General features: G+C 37.5%; 1 pseudogene; it reads right to left on the minus strand.

Annotated features, from left to right (window-relative positions):
• Positions 1-333: 333 nt before the first annotated feature.
• Positions 334-22,824, minus strand: part of LOC105518344 — a 39,164-nt pseudogene continuing 16,673 nt past the window's right edge.

Below are 22,824 nucleotides of genomic sequence, written 5' to 3' on the forward strand. Positions count from 1 at the left end.
CATTCTCCACTCCCACTGCTTCACTTGACTCTTAAGAAATACAGTCGCCTAAAGTTGGAGGTTTTCAGGGAAAATGATTAGTGGTTGCTAATGGGTATGGGGCTTCTTTTGGGGATGATGAAATGTTCTAAAATATCAGTTCATTGGAGAGAACACAATGCACATGAGATCGCAATGTGTGAAATTCTCAGCACAGATACAATTGTTTGTCCTGGTGGGATGGGGCACCAAAATTGTCAAGAGATGCTATACGGAGTGCAATCTCTTATAATAGTCACTGGAATGTTCATGTTTTTCTCTAATTAAGAAATTTTCCAGAATGGGAAACATTATCTAGTCACCAACCTCACTAGAGAATTCATGTTTTCCTGTCCATCTCCTCACTGCACCCTTGATCTCCTTGTTTCTCAGGCTGTAGGCGATGGAGTTCAACACTGGGGTCACAACACAAAAGAGCACAAAGACCAGGATGTCTGTGTCCAGGAAGCACCCTTCTCTGGGCCTGTCATAGTTGAAGTGGTCTGTTCCAAAGAAGACCACCACCATGGTGAGGTGTGAGGCACAGGTAGAGCAGGTCTTGCTCCTGTCCTGAGCAGAGGGAATCCTAATGATGGTAGAGATGATGAGTACGTAGGACATTGCAGTAAACAGGCAGGGGCTCAGGCCAGTGATAGCCCTTGCCACGTGGAGCACAGACTCACTGACAGAGGTGTCTGAGCAGGAGAGCTCCAGGAGCAATGGGATGGTACAGAGAAAGTGGCTGATGGAGTTTAGTTCACACAGTGAGTGTGGCTGTCAGTGTTGTATGTGTGTCCCAGAATTGACCAGCCCACGCATCCAAAACCCAGTCACCAAACATACACAGAATTTTCCACTCATTAGGAGCTTATATTGAAGAGGGTGGCAAATAGCCACACAGTGGTCATGAGCTACGGCAGCCAGCAAAACCCCCTCAGTGCTGGCTCATGACGCAAGGAAGAAGATCTGGGAAAGCAGCCCTCACACGAGATGGTCTTACTCTCCTGGAAGAAGTTCACCAGCATGACCAAGATGGTGGTAGACATGTAGCAGATACCCAGGAAGCTCAAGTGGCTAAGAAAATAACCCACTGGAGTATAGAAGGCAGGACTGACCCTGACTGCATTTCCCAGAAGAGATATCAGGTAAATGACCAAGGAGAACAAGAAGAAAAGCCTTTGTAATGCAGGGTGCTTGGAAAAATTTCAAAAGATGAATTCCGTGACAACTATTTGATTTTCTACTTCTTTGAATTCTTTCTCAGCTGAAATGAATATTGGGAGATAAATAAAATAATAATGTGATATGATGACAGACATCAGGAGAGCTGATTAACTTTTTACTCATCCTTTAGTTCTCAGATTAGATGACATCTCTTCTGGATTGTGTGGCTTGACTCTGAGAATAGGGTTTTGTATTCCCCCTCATTCCCTTGATTCTCTGCCCCGTCTTCTTGTCATGCATATCACTATTGTCTATTAGCTTGTTTGCCGGCTCTTTACCCCCACCAGTATATAAAGTCTCTTAGCCAAGGAATTTTTCTCTCTCCTTAGTCCATATGCTCTCTAGAAAACTTTTTTTCCGATGTAAGGAAGGAAATCTAGTCAGCACTGATGTTGCAAAAACAACAGTTGGTGAATTATACCAGAGCCCCACACTTTTTCTCCCAGCTTCTCTCTTCCGTGAGAAAAGTCACAATACCAAATTCTACCTTACCAAGTGTGTGGTAGCCTCAATGATCTTTACCCTCTCTTGTTATTCAAATAAATAAATGGCATTACATGACAGAAAGAAATTGCAGATGTAACTCAAGTTACTACTCACATGACTTTAAAATACAGAGATTATCTTGGCTCATTTGACTGGCTTTTTGTGTGTGTGTGTGTGTGTGTGAGATGGAGTCTCGCTCTGTTGCCCAAGCTAGAGTGCAGTGGCACGATCTAGGCTCACTGCAACCTCCGCCTCCCAGGTTCAAGCAATTCTCCTGCCTCAGCCTACCGAGTAGCTGGGATTACAGGCATGTGCCACCAGACCTGGCTAATTTTTGTATTTTTAGTAGAGATGAGGTTTCACCATGTTGGCCAGGCTGTTCTTGAACTCCGTGACTGGCCCTTTTAAGGGATAATCACATGAGCCCTTAAAAGCAGAACTCTTTCTTGGGCTGAAGATAAAGTCAGAGATTCAGATCACAAGTAGGATTTGGCATGTCATTGTTGATGTGAAGATGAAGGGGGCCACTGTTAAAGAAAAGGTAACCTTGGCCCTACAATCAGAAGAAACTAAATTTTGTCAGGAACTTGAATAAACTTGGAAGTAGAATCTTCTGCAAAGTCTCCCTCTATCCTACCCAGCTGACACCTTGTTTTCAGCAGAGCACCCAGCTGAGCCATGACACACCTGACCTTCTGACCCACAGAATGTTGAGATAATTAATGGTTGTTTAAACTGCTAAGTTTGTGGTAATTGGTTATGGTAGCAATAGAAAACAAATACACCGAGCATCCCATTTTGTGTAAGAAACTTCTGATCTTTGGGTTAATTATGACAGAACACCACTCTAGAAGCGTCAGAAGTGACTTCATCCTATACGCTCTAAAATCTTTGAGCATCCGTCTCTTCGTCTTTGCTGTTCTTTCCTTTGTGCTGCCAGTGGCTAGTTCTATCTCTCAGAGAACAAATAAAGAGAATACAAAGGAAAACGTCAAGCTTACACTATTCAGTTTCCCAGTAAGTAGCTCCAGTAAAGGTTGGGAGAAAGACAAATTTGGAACTGAGTAGAATGATATTTCTGGATTATTTAAAAAATTTAACTCATCTCTTCCCCCTCCTTACCAGAAACAACAAACATATGCTAGACTGTGATGTAACAATCCCAAATTCTAGGAATCTTGAGAGCTCATTCAATTGCATCTGAAATTATTTTCTTGGTGGATTGTCCTTAAATGAAGCTTTGTGTATCTTAGCTTTCTAATTTTCTTTTTCTTTTTCTTTTTCTTTTTTTTGAGATGGAGTCTCTCTCTGTCGCCCAGGCTGAAGTGCAGTGGCCCGATCTCAGCTGACTGCAAGCTCCGCCTCCTGAGTTTACGCCATTCTCCTGCCTCAGCCTCCCGAGTAGCTGGGACTACAGGCGCCCTTCACCTCGACCGGCTAGTTTTTTGTATTTTTTAGTAGAGATGGGGTTTCACCGGGTTAGCCAGGATGGTCTCGATCTCCTGACCTCGTGAGCCGCCCGTCTCGGCCTCCCAAAGTGCTGGGATTACAGGCTTGAGCTACGGCGCCCAGCCTCCAATTTTCTTTAGAAACTGCTAAACTGTCTTTTTTCCTTAGTGTAAACCACTGGTCGCTAAGCTGTCTTTTTTCCTTAGTGTAAACCACTGTTCAGCAGTAAAATCCAGCACTCCACCTATTTTTATAAACAAAGTTTTATTGGAACACAGCCACACCCTTTCATTTATGTATTGTCTATAACTGCTTTCATGCTACAATAGCCGAATTGAGTAGCTGATAAAGAGAACATATGACCCCCAAAAGTCTAAAGTATTTACTTTATCTTCTTTTACAGAAAAAGTTTACCAATCCCTGGTGTAAGCAACTGGGTTTGGGAGTTTGACAGACCTAGGTTTAAATCATGCCTTTGTCACTTGTCAACTTTGATCTTGAGCAAGTTATTTAGCTTCTATATGCCTCAGTTTGACCATGTGTAATATGGAATGTTTGGATTACAGAGGCTTTGTTTGGATTAAATAAGTAATATGCAAGAGAGCAGTGAACATGGTTAATCTACAACATACATTCTCCCCATTATGCCACTGCTCCCATTTCAAGTTTCCCTTTAAAAATGTTATTTCCCCCACATATTTCTTCAGATTGACTCAAAAGCTGTTTATGATAAGAATATGACGTTATTTTCTATTTATGGACTTGCCTTCTCTAATTCTTTTTCACCAACTTTACCAGATCCACTTTTAAGCAACTGGTATATAATTAAATTCACATATTTCTCATGAAATAAGTACTATGGTCTATCTTTACAGTTGTATCTGCTTTTTTTTTTGTTTTATAATTACATTTTTAAAACATATTTTTACAGGAATTCTGTAAGGAAGTATATTTTATCCATACTTTTAGATAAAATTTCCCCTGAAACTAAAAATTAAAATAGCTGAATATCATGAGGATGCAAATAACACTACAAGTGGTTGATAAAATTAACTACTGCCTCTAAACTTCCTTCTCACAATATTCCCTAACTCCTGGTCAGAAACCCGGGAGTCATCTTTGAGTCCTTCCTTCCTTCATCCCCTGCCCATATCTAATTTCTCAGCAAATCCTGTTGATTCTCTGTCTCAAGTATATTTCAAATGTATGTATTTATTTCCCTCTCCATCGCCAAACACATGAACATTCTCTACGTGGCTTATTCCTTCTCATTCTTTGTGTCTCAGCTTGAATATTATATCTTAGAGAAGCCTTCTGACCACTAATCTAGTATAGGTGTTTTTAAATTAAATCTCTTGTAGCATCCTATTATTTTCCTTCAAAGAATTTAAAGTAATATTTGTTTTTGTGTTTGTTTATTCATTGACTACCAGTTTCTCCCTGGTGAATAAGCTCTGAGTGAGCAAGAATCATGACTGTTTGTTCACTGCCTGACCAATAATTGACACTCAATAAACATTTGTTTTATGAATGAATGAATTACCAGATTTATTAAAATGGAAAATAAATATTATAATATGTACTTTATCACCTTAAAATAAAAGTTCAGTCATGGTAGCATAGATTTTCTCACCCATCTAAATGTTCAAATCAGTCAAGCAGAAAGCATCATGTTGGAAAAGGTGGTAATGTAACATAAAACCTCAAATTCACAACTGCTGTGACTAAATTATTAAGTTAACCAATCAATTCAGTCAAAAGAAGGAGCCTATCTGTTGATGCAGCCTTGATGTTTAGAATAAGAATATAATATTAACAACGATAATAATAGCTAGTATTTTCAGTACTTACTAAATGCCAATGCTTTCTTTACATATATTTATTTCCTTTAATTCTTAAAACGCCTTTAAAAAGTACTGTTATTCTTAATTTTATATGAATAATGAGTAAACAAGTTTAGAGAGGGTAGGTAAATGCCCATAGTTATGTAATTAATAAAACCATATACTAGCAAAGATTTGGAGATCCAGAATAAATGTTCAGCTCTATTAACTCTTCAAAGAACCTTTCTGTCTCTGGACATGAATTTCTTCATCTGTAAAGCAGAGCTAGACTAGAAGATTGACAACATTCCTTCCACCTCTGATATTCTGTGATGATATTTGGTATCTACATATTTTCCAGTCTCCAAAATGAAACCATATAACCGTGCAAGGGTAAAAAAGTCAAAGGTCTCCCAGGGATACCATGGTTGTTTATTCGTTTGTCTCCATGGGGTATAAAGGTCAAGGATAAGATGGGGATTTTAGCCTGTACACTGATGTGGTGGACAAAATAATTCTACCACCACTCCCTCCAATGCCCAGAGAGGGGTCTATGCCCCAATGCCTGGATCCTGAGAATGTGTTATGTTAAATGGACTTTGCAAATGGACTCAAGACTGTCGACTTTGATATAGGGAGATTATTCTGGGTTATGTGAGTCAGCCAAATCTAATCACTTGAGCACTTAAAAGTGACACGTTTTCCCAACTAGAGTGAGAAGACATACAGCAAAAGAAATGAAGCAGAAGAAGCAGAGTCAGAGAGATCCAAAACACGAAAGACACAACGTGCCACTGCTGTCTTTGAAGGGAGCCATGAGCTAGGGAACACTGGCAGCCGCTAGAAGCTGAGAATGACCTATGATTGACAGCCGGAAAACCAAGTGGGGCTTATATGCTTCTGCTACATAGAACTAAATTCTGCTGACAACCTGAATGAGCCTAGAAAAAGATTCTCTCCTAGAACCTTCAGAAGGAAACACAACCCTGCTAACACCTTAATTGTAGTCTTTTGAGAAACCAAGCCAAGGAATAAGTCAAGCCATGCTGTACTTGGATTTCTGACCTGGAGAACTGTGAGATAATAAAATTTGTGGTGTTTAAAGCTGCTAAATTTGTGATGATTTGTTATGGTTTCTCAGTTGGGGTACTCAGGACATATTTAGTCTCTATCATACATTAGACATGTTTGAGTTCTATCTATATTCCCTGCTGTTCAGACTTCTGAACGTTATATCTGGATGGATGGTTGAATCTTAAATTCTCATTTGATATAAAGAGCAACAAACAATGTTCCTGGCCCTTCTTTACTTCCCTGTAATTGAAGCCCCTTGAATGCCAATCCCAAGCGTTCAACTGTCCATTTTAAGAATTAGGTTTTTGCCGGGTGCAGTGGCTCACACCTGTAATTCCAGCACTTTGGGAGGTTGAGGCGGGCAGATCACTTGAGGCCAGGAGTTCGAGGCCAGCCTAGCCAACATGGTGAAACCCCATTTCTACCAAAAATATAAAAATTAGCTGGGCATCATGCGATGTGGCTGTAATCTCAGCTACTTGGGGGGCTGAGGCAAGAGAATTTCTTGAACCTGGGAGGCAAAGGTTACAGTGAGCCGAGATCATGCCATTGTACTCCTGCTTGGGTGATAGAGTAAGATACCTTCTCAAAAAGAAAAAAAAAAAAAATCAGGTTTTGGAACTTCTTCCAGCCGTAATGGAATAACAGCAACCAGATTTTCCCTTCTGTCTTAACAATTAAAAACTTGGGGGGGAAAATAAAAGAAAATGTGTTTCCAGATATTAAACAATGAGTGCAATGGGACAGAGAATACTGAGACAGGGGAAACAAAGGAGGTAAACCCTATGAATGCATCAGCTCACTGCATGGAGAAGATGTCCAGGCCATAGCACAAGGAGGGCGTACATAAGTGGAGCCCAGTGGTCTCCCTTTATTAGTAAGAGAAAATTCAGAGTTTAGGGGAGATCAAGGTACCTAAAATTTGCATGGTAGAGCCCTGGAGAGGAGATGCACATAAAAAGAGTCTCAGAGATCCACAGAGTTCCCTCTTCAGCAGAATGCTAATCAGCACATGAGAGCCAAGGAAAAGATTAGAGAGGATCAGTTGGAATAATCTGGAGAGCTCATACAGGGCTGGGAATAGTTCGTCTTTGCACCAATCAGTGTGCTAAGAAATCCTAACACACACAAAGTAGACTCATTAGATACCTCAATAGACAGGCAAAATTGACACTAGACAAAAGGTTATTCTAAACTCATCTAACAAAGCTTAAAAACTAGTCTTAAATGGATCAAATTATTTCTGAGTAATTTAACTGTGTCCAAGAACAAAGTCCAAAAATACTTAAAGAAATACTAAAATGTCTTCATTTATCTATGTAAAATTCACAGTGTCTGGCATCAATCCAAAATTATCAGGCATACAAAGAAGCAGGAAATTCAACTTATATTAAAAAGAAAACATAATTTAAAAGACTTAGTAATGACACACATTATAGACTTATAAACCAATGATGTTAAAACAGCTATTATAAATACATTTATATGTTCAAGAAGGTAGAGAAAATTATGTATATGATAAGGAGACATGGAAGACATTAAAATATTTTATTTCTCAAGTAAAAATATATCTGAGATAAAATATACACAGGGTGAGATTAACAGCAAATTAAATATAGGAAAAGGTTAGTGAATGTGAAGGCATACTAATAGAAAACATCCAAAATGAAATAAGAGATTGGGCACGTTGGCTCTTGCCTGTAATCTCAGCTCTTTGAGAGCCTGAGGTGGGCAGATTGCTCAAGCCTAGGACCTTGAGACCAGCCTGGGCAACATGGCAAGACCCTATCTCTACAAAAAAATAGGAAAATTAACCAGGCATGGTGTCACATGCCTGTAGTTCCAGCTACTTGGGTGGCTGAGGGAGGAGGATAGCTTGAGCCCTGGAGGTCAAAGCTGCAGTGAGCTGTGATCATGCCACTGCACCCCAGCCTGGACAACAGAGTGAGATTCTGTCTCAAGAAATAAAAAAATAAAAAGAAAAACAAGAGAAAAAAGGGACTGAAGAAAAATGAGCGGAACATCAGTGAACTTGGGGACAACAAGTGCCTTAATATGCATTGGAGCCCAAGAAAGAGAAGGGAACAAAAACTGTGGAAAAACAGTAGCCCAAATTTCCTCAAATTTGCTGAAATTTATAAGCCCCCAAATTCAAGAAGCTTAACAAACCCTAAACAAGGCACAGAAAGAAAACTACACCATGCAAATCATAATCAAATTGGTCAAAACTAGTGATAGAAAATTTTAAAAGCAACTAGGAAAAAAATGAGAATGACAGCTGACTTCTCATTCATGCAGTGCAAGCCAAAAGACTGTATTGTTTGTTTCCTTCCAATGTTTTAAGGAGCAACAGCTTGAAAGGCAACAAACGAACTTGTCAACTTAGAAGTCTATAACCAACAGAAATGTATTTCAAAAGCACGGTTAGGGACAACACCTTCAGAATGTCAGGGTGAAGACCTCAGTGAATCCTCTCCCCACAAAAGCAACAAAAGTAATGGCAAAACAATAGAAACCAACCATTTTATAACTATGAAAATTAACCAAAGGCACAGAACATACTCAAAAGCATTCACTCAAGTATTAACTACTGAGCTTCGTAAGAACAGTGGGATCTATGTGCTTTAACTTGGAACTATTCCCAAATACCCAACCCCTAGTACCGGGGTGGTAGCTGTGAAGAGCTGGCAGCCAGTGAAGAAGTTTGACCTGTTTCGAGCTTTGTAAAAACCTCCAACCTCAGAGCACTGTCAATATTTTTATAACGTTTCTCCTTGACTTGTAGGTGGCCATTCTCTCACTGTCTTCACATGTCCTCCCTGTGTGCATATCTGTGTACAAATTTCCTTTTCCTATGAGGACACCAGTCACAGTGATTAGAATTCACTGTAATGACTTCATTTTAACCTTAATTACCTTTTTTAAACCCTTGTTTCCAAAAACAGCCATGTTCTAAGACAGTGGGGGTGAGGACTTCACCATTTTGAGGGGAACACAATTCAGCCCATAACAAAAAAGAGCCTGGCCAAAAATCTAAAAGGATGACTTGGGGAACAAGTCATATGATAACAGAGGACTTTGTAAAGCTCTGACATACATATTCCTGGAGATCCAGAAGGCTACACATGCTGCACAGGGCCAAGTGCATGGTCAGGGAAAACTAGAGAAGGATCCAGTAACTTACATTTGGGCAAACTTGTATCCCTGTGCAAGCAAGAAATAAATGTTAATGATGACTTATAAACCCCTTTAGATTTGAAGATGTGCCTTCACACGCAAATCTCCTTGGCAAAACATTGAAGACACTGGATCAAGGCATTAAGAAAATCTTCCAACCAATCATTGGATAATTACCAAACTATGTTGACCTAGAGGTGACCCCTAAGAAGACAGGCTTGAAAGTAAAAATGAGAATTTTTAAAAAGTAATCAGAAAACTCAGTGGCTGCACACTCCAGGAAATACAAAATCTACAGAATTGGTTTAGAAAAGTCATGAAAAAAAAAGAAAAAAAAAAAGTATCAAGCAGGATTTTATTTTTTAAAATTAGCTTGATTGAGCCATTTCATGACATATACATGTTTCAGAACATCATGTTGTACAGGACAAATATATATACTCTTTATTTGTCAATTTAAAAACCCCAAAGCAATAACAAAATTGGAGGATAGAAGGAGGATCTGAATCTAATGTTGCTGCAATATCTTCTCCTCTAAAATGTCCAGTTTTAACAAAAACAAAAACAAAAAATCAGACATGCAAAGAAATAAGAAAGTATAGCCCACACATAGGAAAAAAACTGCATTTGATCAGAAAGGTTCTTGAGAGGGACAAGCTGTTGGATTTAGTAGACAATGACTTTAAAGCAGCTATTAAAAATAAGTTAAAAAAAGAATACTATGTTAAAATAGTTAAAGAAAAGTATAAAAACTATGTCTCGCCAAATAGAGAGTGTCTATAAAGAGATAAAAGTTATAAAAATCACCAAATAGAATTTTTGGAGTTGAAAAGTACAATAACGGAAATGAAAAATGCTCTATATGAGTTAAACCAGTAGTTTTAGCAGAGAGAAGTATAACTGCCCAATGAGTTCTTCTGGCCTGCTAAACAGAAAAGCCAACTCACTGAAGCAGTGGTATTGCAGCAGTAAAAATGTAATTATCGCAGGACCAGCCAAGTGAGAAGACAGGAGGTAATCTTAAATCTGCCTCCCTAAAAGCTCAGAGGCTAGGATTTTTAAAGATAATTTGGCAGGAAGGGTTCTAGGGAATGGGTACTGCTGATTGGTTGCAGATGAAATCATAGGAGTGTACAAACTATCTTCACATGCTGAATCAGTTTCTGGCTGGGGGCTCACAGGACTAGTTGAGCCAGTTTCTTGTTGTAAGTCATGGGTCTGGGTGGAATCAGTTTGTCACCAGAATACACAAGTCTGAAAAATATTTCAAACACCAATTTTAGGTTTTGACAATAGTCGTGTTATCTACAGGAGCAATTGGAGAAGTTACAAATCTTGTGATCTCCAGAGCAGTAAACAACTATAGAAAGGTGAGCTAGGGAACAATGGCTTGTTATCATTAACTATGTGTATATTTTAGCAGAATTCAGGCTCCTCCTATAATCCTAATTTTGTGGCCTTTCATTAGTCTTACAAAGGTGGTTTTTGTCCCTTAGCAAGGAAGGGGTTAGTTTCAAGAAGGGACTATTAACATCTTTGTTTAAAAGTTAACAGAGGCAATTAGCTTGTGAGGTTAGAAGCAAGATGGAGTCAGCTTAGATTTCTCTGACTGTGAACAATTTTTGTAAAGACAATTTCAGAAGAATGTTCAGGAAACTTGAAACTAGGCCAATAGATATTATGCAGTCTGAGGATAGAAAGAATAAAGAATGAGAAAAAATGAACAGAGCCTCAGAGACCTGTGGAACACTATCAAAATAACAAATTTGCATAATGAGAGTACCAAAAAGAGAGTCTGTAGAAAAGGATTCAAAAATTACTTGCCTACATAAAAATATTTTTATTGGTATATGATGGTTGTATATATTTTGAGTACATGTGATATTTGATACCTGTATACTATGTGTAATGATCAAATCAGGGTAACTGGTATATCCATCATCTCTGACATTAATCTTTTCTTTGCATTGGTAACGTTACAACTGTTCTGTTCTATCTATTTTGAAATATATAGTCAGTTATTGTTAACTATAATTTCCCTGTTGTACTATCGAATGTTAGAACATGTTCCTTCATCTATAATAACGATTTTTGTACCCTTTAGCCAACTTCTCCTTATCCCTCCACTCCCTTGAAAGACATAAAAATATTTTAACCCAAAATATATTTATTTAACATATTTTGAGATGGCTGAGATGGCTGTCAAAAAGCCAGCAAACATACGTAGTCCAGCAAAGCTGTCTTTTGTGGAGAAAATTTGTATCTGTAGAGAATCTGCATTGATGCAACCAGGCCTTCCCTTGTCTGGAGCTAGAAAAGATTAACTGACACCCTGACACATTTTAAAGGTCTGAAAGTAACATTTACCATCTAGTCTCTCTGAGGGCTGCTACTTGTGAGATTTCACTTATATAATGAGATCATCTTTGCTAGCCAAGTATCTTCTTTTCCTCCCATAACCTGATGCTGCTATAACCTGATTTACCACCAAAACCTAATTTTGGCCATACTCTGAGCCCCCATTCTTTCTGTAACCTTCAGATGGTATATAAACTTCTGCACCCCCTTGGAGGTGGGAAGACGTTCTGTGGGTCTCTCTGTGCACATGTTAATAAAGTTATATGCTTTTTCTCTTACTAATCTGCCTTGAGTTGATTTTTCCACCTTCAAATAAATATTTTAAAACTTCCCAAATCTGATTTTAAAAAACATTTGGTACTGTGGTAGGCAAAACAATGACCCTTCAAAGATGTTCATATTCTAATCATCAAAACTTGTGAATATGTTACCAGAAGAAACTGCAGATATAATTGTTAGAGATCTTGATATGAAAAGGTTATCCTAGATTATCTGCATGAACCCAGTGTAATCACAAAGGTCTTTATAAGACAGAGGAAGGAGTATCAGGGAAGTGCTGTGTGATTAAGACTTGAGAGGCAATTGATAGACTTGAAAATGTAGGAAGAGGCCACAAGCCAAGAAATACAATCAGTCTTTTAAAGTTTGAAAAGGCAAGAAAATAATTTTTTTCTAAAGCCTCTAGAAGGAATGTGGCCCTTTTGACACCTTGATTTTAGCCCAGTGAACTCATGTTAGACTTCTGACCTCCAGAGCTATTTTAAATCACTATTTGTAGTAATTTACTACGGTAGCAGTAGGAAATTAACATATACATATCCAAAAAGCTCAAAAATCCCAATTAAAAGAAAATTTAAAAGATCCATACCTCAATATGTCATTGTCAGACTTTGGTAAAAAGCCAAAGACAAAGAGAAAATCATAAAAGCAGCAAGAGAAAATGACTCATCACATACAAGGTCTTATAAAAAAGATTTACAGTTGACTTTTCATCAGAAACTATGGAGGTCAGAAGGCAGTGGGATAACATAGTCAATGTGCTGAAAGGAAAAGAATGTCAATGAAGAATTCTATATAAAACAATAAGAATTCCATCTTCTAAATGAAAGAGAGAGGTATTTCTTCTTCTTAAAGATGGAGTAGAAGTGCTTTTCTCTATGCCTTCCTCTAAAGCTCAAAACTCTGGACATTCTATATTAGAAAACATGAGAAAACTTTGAAAGGTGGTGAAGAGGGCAGACTAGTCGGGGACCTTGGAGCTTTGGATGCATGGAAAAACACGGTAGTGAGTTAGCTGTTTTAATTTTGTCTTACATGTCTACATGCTGGCAACCCAGAAATACCAATGGATACAGACAAAGTGGGGAAAAGCCTGCTGTCTTCAGTCATAGGATCAGAAAGGTGGCAGCACAGCAAGACAGAAACACATTTAGACAAAAACTGCTCTACTTTAGCCAGACACCACAGAAAAAACTGAAGCTCCACCCCCACACTTGTTAACAAAGGCCTAGTGGTGAGAATAGATATCCCCAAGTGAGACTATTCCTCACCATATTCCCTGAAGTTTCAGTGAAGACCACATGAGGAGCTTGGACATGCACCTCCACTCAGTGGTAATGAGGAGACTTTCCCATTCTTGTTGGGATGGTGTTAGGGAAGGCCAAGTCAGGACTATCACAATCACCCAGCAGTAACAAGGTCACCCACCACCATGCCAGGAAGTTCATGTGAAGAGCAGTTCTGGGGCACGCCTGCCTTTCCCAGCCAGGGTGGTATCAACAGAAGTCTAGTAGGGAGCCAGATTTTCCACTTCCACCAACAGTAATGAAGATTCTCTTCTCCATAACCAGGTGTTAGTGGACGTCAAGTGAAAAATCTGGACTTCCACCCCTACCTGGCAGTAATAAGGAAGCGCCATCCCCCATCCTTTGCAGGGGTGGTGTAAGAGGAGGCTTGTAGAAACAGAAGGTTTAAGAAAGATCTGGGCCAGGCGCGGTGGCTCAAGCCTGTAATCCCAGCACTTTGGGAGGCCGAGACGGGTGGATCACGAGGTCAGGAGATCGAGACCATCCTGGCTAACACGGTGAAACCCCGTCTCTACTAAAAAATACAAAAAAACTAGCCGGGTGAGGTGGCGGGCGCCTGTAGTCCCAGCTACTTGGGAGGCTGAGGCAGGAGAATGGCATAAACCTGGGAGGCGGAGCTTGCCGTGAGCTGAGATCCGGCCACTGCACTCCAGCCTGGGCGACAGAGCGAGACTCCGTCTCAAAAAAAAAAAAAAAAGAAAGATCTGGAGTTTATAACATAATACTCAAATGTGCAGATTTTAATAAAAAGTTAACTTATACCAAAATATAGGAAGATTTCAATTTTAATGATAAAAGGCAGTCAATAAAAAACAAAACCAACACGACATATATGCTAAAATTTTATGGCAAAGATTTTAAAGCAGCCACCGTATAACTTCTTCAACAAACAATGACAAAATGCTCAAAACAAATGAAAAGAAAATAATAATGTCTCAGCAGAGAAAGAGAAGACTTAAAAAAAAAAGTGGAAATTTAAAAACATATAATAACCAAAATGAAAAAAATCAGTGGATGAATTAAAAAGCTGAATAAACGGCACAGAGGAAAGAATCAGAGGACATGCAAATAAAGCAATATAAATTAAACAATCTGAACACCAGAGAGAAAACAGACTGAAAACAAATGAACAGAGCCTCAGGGACCTGTGGAATTATAACAAAAGATCTAGGATTCATATTGTAATCTCAGGAGAGGAGAGGGTGGGGCTAACAATATTCAAAGAAATAATAGCTGAGAACCTCTCAAATCTGGCAAAAGACATAAACCTACCAATCAAGATGTGCAAAGCCAAAATAGGATAAGCTCATTGAAATCCATGCCAAGAGTCAACAGACAAACTACGGAAAACCGAAGGGAAAAAAAATCTTGAAAGCAGTGAAAGAAAACGACATCTTGATGAGAGGGAAAAAGCAAACTCCACTGATAGTGGATTTCTCATCAGAAACCATGGAGGCCAGAAGGAAGTGGTACAACATTTTTCGAGTTCTGAAAGAAAAGAACTGTAATTCTAACTCCAGTGAATATATCCAGCAAAAACAACCCTTTAGGAATGAAGAAAAAATTAAGATATTCTCAGATGAAGGAACACCAAAAGACTGTCACCAGAAGATCTACTATTAAAAAATTTTTAAAATGAAACTTCTCTGAAGAGAAAGGAAATGATGAAAGAAGAAAAGTTGAAACATCAGGAAGAAAGAAAGAGTAATGAAAAGAGTATAAATATGGGTAAATACAATAGACTTCCCTTTTCCCCTGAAGTTTTCTAAGTTTTATAATTGAGGCAAAATTATAACACTGTCTCATGTATTACTCAGTGTATGTAGAGCAAATATTTAATAAATGATTTAATGGGAGAGGGTAAAAAGATGTAAAAGGAGGTAAATTTTCTACACATCTCTAGAATTGAAAAAATGTTTATACAGGTATACTGTCAAAAGTTATACATATATAATACCTCGAACAGTCACCAAAAATATTCCATTAAGAGATAAACTCAAAAGACCATAAATAGGTTATATAAATCAAAAGTAGAATTTATTAAGTGTTCAGGTAACCCCCAGGAAGGCAGGGAAAAAATACTACAGAGAAGTGAACAACAGAAAGAGCAAATAGACAACAAAAATAAAACAGCAAACTTATTATTACGTTTAAATGGTCTAAGCACGTCAAGTAGAAGACAGAGATTGGTAGATTTTAAAAAACAAACCATCACCAGCACCACCGAAAACCACAAAATGGCCCACTAACTATATATCTCTACAAGAAACTTATATTAAATAAAACAATAAAGGTATACTGAAAGTAAAAGGCTGAATAAAAAGTACAGCAGCAGTGGGTACATTAATATCATATTTAAAAACAAAGGATTGAGAGGAACTTTATATCGTAAGAGTCAATCCACCAAGAAGACCAGGTAATTCTAAATGTATATACACTAAAAAACAGAGCTTTGAAACATGTTAAATAAAAGTTGAGAGAGCTAAAAGGAGAAATTGACAAATCAAAAATTTATAAGAATATAATTATAAAATTATATAAGAATTAAAATTATCAGAGTATATTATCTGATTATAATAGAATCACACTAGAAATCAGTAACAGGAATGTAACAGTTAAGTTTCCAAACACTTGGAAACAAAACAACTTTTAAATAGTCCATGAGTAAAAGAAAGAGCCTTAAGGGAAATTGATAAATACTTTGAATGGGATGAACATAAAAATACAACATATCAAAAATTTTGGAGTACAGCTAACCCAGTGCTGAAAGGAAAATTTAAAGCACTAAATAATTACATTAGAAAAGAGGAAAAGTTTAGAATTCTTAGTCTAAACTCTCACCACACACACATACACACACACATATACATAGAAAAAAGAGAGAAAAATAAGCAAGGAGACAGGAAGGAAATGATGCAGAAATCAATGAAATTGAAAACAGGAAATAATAGAGAAAATTTATGAAAAAATCTGGTTCTTTGAAAATATCAGTAAGATTGATAGACATCTAGTAAGACTGAGAAAGAGAGATGACACAAATACTGATACCAGAACGAAACAGAGGATATCATTAGAGACCCTGCCAATATCAGATGAATAGTAAGAAAATACAACAAATAATTCTACACATATAAACTTGACAACTTAGATGAAATGGACCAATTTCTTGAAAAGCACAAACTGTCACAACTTACCTAATATAAAATAGATAATTTGAATAGCCCTATCCATAACTATTAAGAAAATTAATTTTTTCATTTTAAAAATTCAGTATAAGAAACTTCCAGGCCCAGATGGGTCCACTGAAGAATTCCACCAAACTTTTAAAGGATTAACATCAATTTTACGTAATCTCTTCCAAAAAACACAAGAAAAAGGAAAACTTCTCAAATCATTTTATGAAGTGAATATTACTCCAATTCCAAAATTAGACAAAGACATCAAAAGGAAGGAAAACTATAGATCAATATTCTCCATAAATATAGGTACAAAAATTCTTAATAACCTATCGGCATATAGAATTCAGCAATATGTAATAAGAATTATACACCACTACCATATGGGATTTATTCCAGGAATGCAAGACCGGTTCAATATTAAAAACTAATCAACGTGATTCAGTATATTAATAGGCTAAAGAAGAAAAGTCACATGATTGTATTAATTGTATTGCATCATTTTTTGTGTTAATGTAAATAAATGCCTGAGGCTGGGTAATTTATAAAGAAAAGAGGTTTAATTGGATCATATCTCTGTAGGCTGTACCTGAAGCATAGTGCTGGCATCTGCTTCTGGTGAGGGCTTCAGGAAGCTTTCAGTCACAGTGAAAGAAAAAGGGGGAACCAGCACATCACGTGATGAGAGTGGGAGCAAAAGAGAGAGAGGGGTGGTGCCACACACTTTTAAACAACCAGATCTCTTGTGAACTCACTCACTGTCATGAGGACAGCCCAAGCCATTCATGATGGATGTGCCCCCATGACCCAAACGCCTCCCAGCAGGGCCCACCTCCAACACTGGGGATTACATTTCACCATAAGATTTGGAGGGATCAAACATCCAAACGGTATTATCAGTGCAGAAAAAGCATTTGACAAAATCTAATACACAACCATGGCAAAACTCTCTCCGAAAAATAGGAATAGAGGGGGTTGTTCTCAAGTTGATAAAGGGAATATACAAGAAAAACTCACATCTAACATTGCATTTAGTGGTAAAAGATCAGGAACAAGACAAGGATGTCTGCTCTGACTACTCTCAATTCACTGTAGTGCTGGAAGTTCTAGGCAGTGCAATAAGGCAAGAAAATTTTTTAAAGGCAGGTAGATGAGGAAAAAAGAAATAAAACTGTTCTTATTTGCAGATGATATAATGGTCTATGTGGAAAATCCTAAGATACCTACAAAAAAGTCCTAGAACCAATAAATGAGTACAGCAAGGTCACAGATTAGCAAACAAAATATCAACTGTACATCTATATTCTATTAATGAGAATGTGTGAAGTAGGAGACAGGACATGACTTCGGAGGTGGGACTCAACTCTGGAAGTGGGGCTCAGATACCAGACCAAATTGAGGACTAGCTAAAACAGGGATAGGGTGGGAGCACCTTCCCCTAAGACATGCTCACCAGTGTGCCACCTGTTTACCAGTGGCATGGCAATACCTGGAAGTTACCACCATTTTTCTTAAAATTTTTCATAATCTGTCTCTTAATTTGCATATAATTAAAAGTGGATATAAATGTGATGGCAGAACTGCCCTGAGCTACTACTCTGGGCTCACTGCCTGTTGGGCAGCCCTGCTCTGCAAGAAGTAGTACCTCCACTGCTGCTGTACACTGCTGCTTCAATAAAAATTGCTGCCTGACACCACCAGCTTACCCTTGGATTATTTCCAGGGTTAGACTAAGAACCCTCCCAGGCTAAGCCCCAGTTGTGGGGCTCAGCTGTCTGGCATGATGTGGAAACCAAAAATTTTAAATACAATACCATTTACAACATTTACAATTGAGATCACTTGGACTCGGGAAGGGGAACATCACACACTGGGGCTTATCATGGTGGGGGGGGGAGGGATTGCATTGGGGAGTTATACCTGATATAAATGATGAATTGATGGGTGCTGACGAGTTGATGGGTGCAGCACACCAACATGGCACAAGTATACATATGTAATAAACCTGCACGTTATGCACATGTACCCTAGAACTTAAAGTATAATAAAAAAAAAAGGAAAAAAAAATGCTTAAGCATAAATGTAATGAAACATGCACACAACCTGTATGCTGAAAACAACAAAATGCTCATGAAAGAAATCAAAGAAGATCTAAAAATAAGTGAAAGAGCATATGTGTTCATGGATTGATCAATATAGTCAAGTCAATTCTCCCCAAATTGATATTTACAGGTTTAATACATTTTCCATCAAAATCCTGGTGAGATTTTTAACAGATATAGACAAGATTATTCCAAAATTTAAATGAAAAGGTAAAGGAACTAGAATAGCTAAAGCAATTATGTTTTAAAAAGAATAAAATAGGAAAAAGTACTGTACCTTACAACAAGACTGTGTAGTATTAGTGTAAGGATAAGACACATGGATCAATGGAACAGAATAAACAACCTAGAAGCAGACTTAATGTGGTATGGGTAACTGATTTAAGATGAAAGTGTAAAATCAATTTAGTCTTTCAAGTAAATGGTGATGGAACATTTAGATATCCATATTAAAAAAAACTAAACCTCAACCTTACACTTTATACTAAAATTAACTCAAAATGCATCATATATTTAAACTTAAATCATAAAACTATAAAACTTTTAGGGAAAAGCATAGGAGAAAATTTTGTGGACCAATGATTTGGTGAACACATTTTAGACATAATACCAAAAGCTTGACCCATAAAAGAGAAAAAATAGTAAATTGACATCATCAAAATTTAAAACTTTTTCTCTCTGGAAGATCAGAGGACAAAAAAAAGCTACAGATCTGGAGAAAATATTTTCAAACCATATATCTGACAGAGGGCTCATCTAGAATTATAAAGAAGTCTCAAACTTAACAATAAAAAGTCAAATTAGAAAATTGGCAAAATACACAAGGAGACATTTCATAAAATAGGTTATATAGATAACAATGATATTCAATATCACCAGCCATTAGGGAAAAGCAACAGAAGACCATGAAGAGTTACAGCATACCCATTAGAATAGCTCAAATAAAAATAAATAGTACCAAATATTGGCAAGGACATGGAGAAACTGGATCTTTCTCACAATGCTAATGGGAATATAAAATAATACAAGCATTCTGGGAAATAGTTTGATAGTTTCTTTACAAACTAAATGTGCATTTGCTATACAGTCCATCAGCTTTTCACCAGGCCATTTATCCCTGAGAAATGAATGTTGACATCCATACTAAAGCTTGAACATGATTGTTCAGATGAGCATTTTTATATATAATAAGTTATATAGTAGTATATAAGCTATATTTATATAACTATATATATAACATTTATTGTATAGCCCCAAACTGGAAATATTCAGTATGTCCTCCAGTTAATGAATAGTTAAACAAACTGTGGTACTTCCATCATGGAATACTATTCAGCAATAACAAATAATGAACTACCAGCAGTCCTGCCCTATAAGAAATACTAAAGGGTGTTACCTCAGGCTTGAAAGAAAGAACACTAGAGAGTAATCCAAATGTGCATGAAACATTAAAGAACACCAGTAAAAGTAATTAAGTGGAGTAAATATAAAAGTCATTATAAACTTATATTTAAAATTTTAAAATTTTTTCTTCTCTTAACTGATTTTAAAGACTACTGTTTAAAATAATACTTATGGCTGGGCATGGTGGCTCACACCTGTAATCCCAGCACTTTGGGAGGCCAAGGCAGATGGATCACCTGAGGTCAGGAGTTCAAGACCAGCCTGGCCAACATGGTGAAACCCTGTCTCTACTAAAAATACAAAAATTATCCAGGCACAAGGGCGTGCACCTGTAATCCCACCTACTTGGGAGGCTGAGGTGGAAGAATCACTTGAACCCAGGAGGTGGAGGTTGCAGTGAGCAGAGATTGTGTCACTGCACTCCAGCCTGGGTGACAAAGTAAGCCTCCATCCCCACTGCCCAAAAACAAAAACATCAAAGAAAAAAAATTTTTTAAATAAGATAATACTTACAAATTTGTGTTAATGAGCTTATAATGGGAAGGGAGTTATATAGAAGCAAAGTTTTTATAAACTACTGGAATTAAGTTAATATTAATCATAACATTTTAGGTTTAGATTAAGACACAGATTTCATGCAATACTCATAGCAAACACTTAAAAAACTTTTAAAATATATAGTAAAAAAAACTTCAGTATATGGGAAATCTCTGTACCTTCTGCACGATTTTGCTGTAAACCTAAAAATGCTCTAAAAAATAAAGTCTATTTTTATTTTGATTAATTTAGATATTTCAAGATGAAGTCTCATTCTGTCACCCAGGCTGGAGTGCAGTGGCATGATCTTGGCTCACTGCAATCTCTGCTTCCCGGGTTCAAGTGATTCTCCTTCCTCAGCCTCCCGAGCAGCTGGCATTACAGGCATGTACCACTGTACCTGGCTAACTTTTATATTTTTAGTAGAGACAGGATTTCACCATGTTGGCCAAGCTGGTCTCAAACTCTTGGCCTCAAGAGATCTGCCTGCCTCAGCCTCCCAAAGTGCTGGGATTACAGGCGTGAGCCACCACAGCTGGCTGAAAGTCTATGTTTAGTCACCAAAACAATAAAAAACTAACAAAGGAGTTTAAATGCTACTTTTGAAAATCTCTATAAATACAAAAGGTAGCAGTAGTAGAGGAACAAAAATACATAAAATATATGGAAAACAAATTGCAAAACAGCAGATGTAACTCCTATTATTTCAATAACTACATTAAATGTAGGTGGATTAAACACTACAAATAAAAGGCAGGGATTCAGATTGGATTAAAAAGCAGGATCCAGGCCAGGCGCAGTGGCTCACACCTATAATCCCAGCACTTTGGGAGGTCAAGGCAGGCAGATCGCCTAAGGTGAGGAGTTTGAGACCAGCCTGGCTAACATGGTGAAACCCCCCGTCTCTACCAAAAATACAAAAATTAGCCAGGCATGGTAATGGGTGCCTGTAATCTCAGCTACTTGGAAGGCTGAGGCAGGAGAACTCAGTTGAACCCAGGAGGCTGAGGCTGCAGTGAGCCAAGATCATGCCACTGCATTCCAGCCTGGGTAACAGAGTGAGACTTCACCTCAAAAACAAAACAAAACAAAAAGGCAGGATCCAATTATATGATATGTGTTTCTTCAAGAGACATACTTTCAATTCAAAAATACAAATACATTGAAAGTAAAAGGATAGAAAACATACACTGCGCAAGCTGTAAAGGAGCTGGAATGACCATATTAATATCAGAAAAAATAGACTTTGAGACAAACAAGCTTACTTCAAACAAAGAGGGAGATTTTGTAACGGCATAAAGGTCAATTCAGAAGGAGGCTTTAATTATTACAAACATATGCATTTAAGAACAGAGATCCAAAAATATGAAACAAAAACTGACAAAATTGAAAAGTGAAATAGATTATACAATAATAATTGGATGTTTCAATACTCCACTGTCAATAATGGATAAGAATAAATAGAAAACCAGCAAGGATATAAAAGACTTCAAGACACTATTAATTAGATATAACAGACCTCTATCAAATACTCCATCCAACAGTAGAATACACATTCTTTTCAAGCACATGTGGAATATTCTCCAGGATAGATCACATACTGGGCCACAAAGCAATAACAAATTTAAAGGGTTTATTTATTTTTATTTTTTAAAAGATTTCAGCATTTAATTCAGATTCAAGGGGTACATGTGCAGGTTTGTTACATGGGCATATTCCATGATGCTGAGGTTTGGTGTATGATTGCTCTCATCACTCAGGTAGTGACCATAGTATCCAATAGTTAGTTTTTCAACTCTTGCCTCCCTTCTTACCTCCCCACTATAGTAGTCTCCAGTGTCTATTATTCCCATCTTTATGTCCATGTGTCCCAATGTTTAGTGCTCACTTGTGAGTGAGTATTTGGTCTTCTGTGTCAGTGTTAATTCGCTTAGCATGATGACCTACAACTTCATCCATGTTGCTGCTAAGGACAGGATTTCATTCTTTTTTATGGCTGTGTAGTATTCTGTAGTATGTATGTACCATATTTTCTTTATCCAATCCTCCATTGATGTGTACCAGGTTGATTCCATGTCTTTGCTATCATAAAGTGATATGACGAACATCTGAGTGCATGTGTCTTTTTTTGTAGAATGATTTATTTTCTTTTGGGTATATACCCAGTAATGGGACTGCTGGGTTAAGTGGTAATTTTTGTTTTTTTTAAGTTTTTCGAGAAATCTTCAAAGTGCTTTTCACAGAGGATGAACTAATTTACATTCCCACCAACAGTGTATAAGCGTTCTCTTTTCTCCACAGCTTCACCAGCATTTGTTACTTTTTGGTTTTTTAATAATAGCCATTCTGGGCCGGGCGCGGTGGCTCAAGCCTGTAATCCCAACACTTTGGGAGGCCAAGACGGGTGGAT

This window comes from Colobus angolensis, unplaced genomic scaffold, assembly GCF_000951035.1.
Source record: "Colobus angolensis palliatus isolate OR3802 unplaced genomic scaffold, Cang.pa_1.0 Scaffold317, whole genome shotgun sequence".
NCBI classification, from domain to species: Eukaryota; Metazoa; Chordata; class Mammalia; order Primates; family Cercopithecidae; genus Colobus; species Colobus angolensis.